Source organism: Plectropomus leopardus, unplaced genomic scaffold, assembly GCF_008729295.1.
Source record: "Plectropomus leopardus isolate mb unplaced genomic scaffold, YSFRI_Pleo_2.0 unplaced_scaffold26759, whole genome shotgun sequence".
NCBI classification, from domain to species: domain Eukaryota; kingdom Metazoa; phylum Chordata; class Actinopteri; order Perciformes; family Serranidae; genus Plectropomus; species Plectropomus leopardus.
Genome location: NW_024629111.1, coordinates 1 through 2579, shown reverse-complemented (window position 1 = coordinate 2579; position 2579 = coordinate 1). Strand labels below are relative to the sequence as shown.

At 34.9% G+C, this 2579-nt stretch overlaps 1 long non-coding RNA gene across 1 annotated transcript; it reads left to right on the top strand.

Moving 5' to 3' along the window:
* Positions 1-432: 432 nt before the first annotated feature.
* LOC121937591 lies at positions 433-914 on the top strand. The gene is made up of 2 exons (XR_006105174.1): positions 433-524; positions 628-914. It is a non-coding gene; the product is annotated as an uncharacterized LOC121937591 (long non-coding RNA).
* Positions 915-2579: the final 1665 nt, after the last annotated feature.

The window sequence follows — 2579 nt, the reverse complement described above, 5'->3', positions numbered from 1 at the left end:
CCTTTAAATTCAAAAGAAATCACATTATGCTGTTTTTTTTTTTTTTTACAAAGGTTGTGCTCATCAAGCCATTATAATGAGCTCAATTCTGACACGTCTCTGTCTCGATTGCGGTGTCCTCTCCGTCTCCTTCCTTCCTTACATTTATGATGTCTTGTCTAATGTCATAGTTTGTATTTACTTTGTTCCACTCTTAAAACCCCTGCAAAACTTACATTTCTGCTGGAAAATATTTCCTTCTGCTACAGATGGTTCTGTTTTAGAGATGATTTGTTTTCTTCAAGATCAGGATCTGTTTTTGTAACCAGTTGATAATTCTGTCTAAAAAGTGTGTGATAAATAACCCCCAACTGAAAGAGAGACATCCATCACATCATTTATTTATATTTAACCAAAAAAAATATACTTGAAAATTAATTAGCTGCTTTGAGTTTCATGTCTGTGTTGAACCTTGGTCTCTTGTCTTTCAGACTTTACTACAGAGCTCTGCAAGCCGTAAGACACAGAAGAAAAAGAAAAAGAAGGTAAATAATTCATCTGACAGTGATCCTTCATGCTTTGAGCATTCACCCTCTTGTCTTTTGTGTCACTTCACTGACCCGGGCCTCTTGTTTTCACGTCCCGCAGGCCTCAAAGACAGCAGAAAATGCAACTGGACAGCCAACCGAGGACACAGAAGCCGTAGAATAAATAAATAAATAAATACTGCCTTTCCACACATGCAAGACCCCAAAGAGAAGCAAGAGAAAACATGACAAATTGCCTCTGCCCGTTAAACACCTAATAGAGTTGTTTTCACCAATTAAACCGATTAATTTTTGATCCTACAAGACTTAACCCTTTACTGCATTCACGGAAAGTACCATGTTGCTTTTTCCTCCTAAACTTGAGTATTAAATAAACAATTTGTTTTACATCTTGTTGCCAAATGGTGCATGTGCCACTGGTGCCAAATCTTTTTGTCCCCTTCATATTTGTGCTAATTGCTGCTGAAAATTTCCTTAAAGCTTAAAGAGGGCATCATTGGAAGTGGATCAGTCTGTATCTTTTTTCCATATAACTGCAGGTTAAGGATTATTGGATGGCACCAACAGAAACGTTGATCATATTTGTAAACTCGGATAACCTTTCTCTCAGGCCGTCATGGATTCTCCTCTTTGAATGGGATGGTTTGACTAAGTCTGTCACATGTTGTTTCCCTTTGGCAACAAAGTTACAAGTTATTCAAACTTGTTTATATGTAAACAAAAATGTACTGTAAAAAGTAATATTCAGATATTTCTGTGGAAGCACTTTGTCACCTCTTTTGCGTGTTAATCATGAGCAAAGACAAGTTCAGTCATCCAGTGCATTTTGAAAAATGGACCTTTAGCAACATTTCTTCTCTTGACTACATGTTGCAGTAAAGGGTTAAACTATACATTTGTCTCACTCATTAAATGACAAACGACAAGATTTAATAATATTGACAATTAATTAAGTAATTTTTTTGGATTGTAATCTAAACAACAGTTTATGCGTCAGAGTTAATGTAGTGAGGGTTTATGGTTACTCTTCCATCATCCAGGCCTGAACACATCTTTGGCTGAAACTACAGTTTTAACCACACTAGACCTTTAAAAGCAATAACCTGAGCAGAAGACTGGATTCTTTTTAAATATACTAGCAAAAAAGTTGTAATCAGCTTGACTTTAGGGAACAAAACTGCTACTTTTACTGCCATTCCCCTTGAATTTTGTGAAATGATGAAAAATCTATACGTTCCAGTTTTGGAAAACTTTTCTAGTAGTGACACCTGTTACTTGCTTTACTACTTCATTAGTCAGTGAAGCATTAAAACTAAAGCTGGACAAGCTGCAAAAAAAAGTTTTGTGGGTGTCCCCAGAGGAATTGGACCAATAAGAGATCATTTCAGGTCAGTTTCATTTTGAGGTCTGGGTCAGTGTCGGGTCAGATTTGTCAACAGTTGAATATGTTGAGAAAAGTAAAACTCTGCTTTGTAGCTCAATCAGTGGGCAATGGAACTTTACATCTAATGAAATAAAACATTTTCATACATTTGTGTGTGTTTTCTCTGAGGGTTTAAGTATTGAAAATGTATTCAGTGAAATATAGGACTGTTGTCAGCAGTAAGGCTTTAAGTTATGAAATTGTGGTTGGTGTTGAAGGACAATGAGATACAGCATTACTATAATTAACCAGTATGATAAATTTGAACGTTTGTATTAGGTCATTGAGGGCATTGTTGGAAAACACTGACCAGCGCTTCTTAATGATAATATTATATATTTAATTTATTTGATTTAACAAAAACAGTTACTTGATTTTTTTTCCAACAAATTTACCATAAGATATTTATAAAAGTATTTAATTACATACACCTTTATGAGAGGATTTTATCCATAGACTCCCTCCCCTGAGCATCAGGGTGCTTTGTGCAAAAAAAAAAAGGTTTTAGGGGTTAGAGAAGTTACACCATGATAGGTTTGAAAGAAAAATAAATTTGATCTTTAGATTTGTTTTGACAAATAAAAAATGTACTGTTAAGGTAAATTTGTTAATTGTTCTGGACTTTTTTG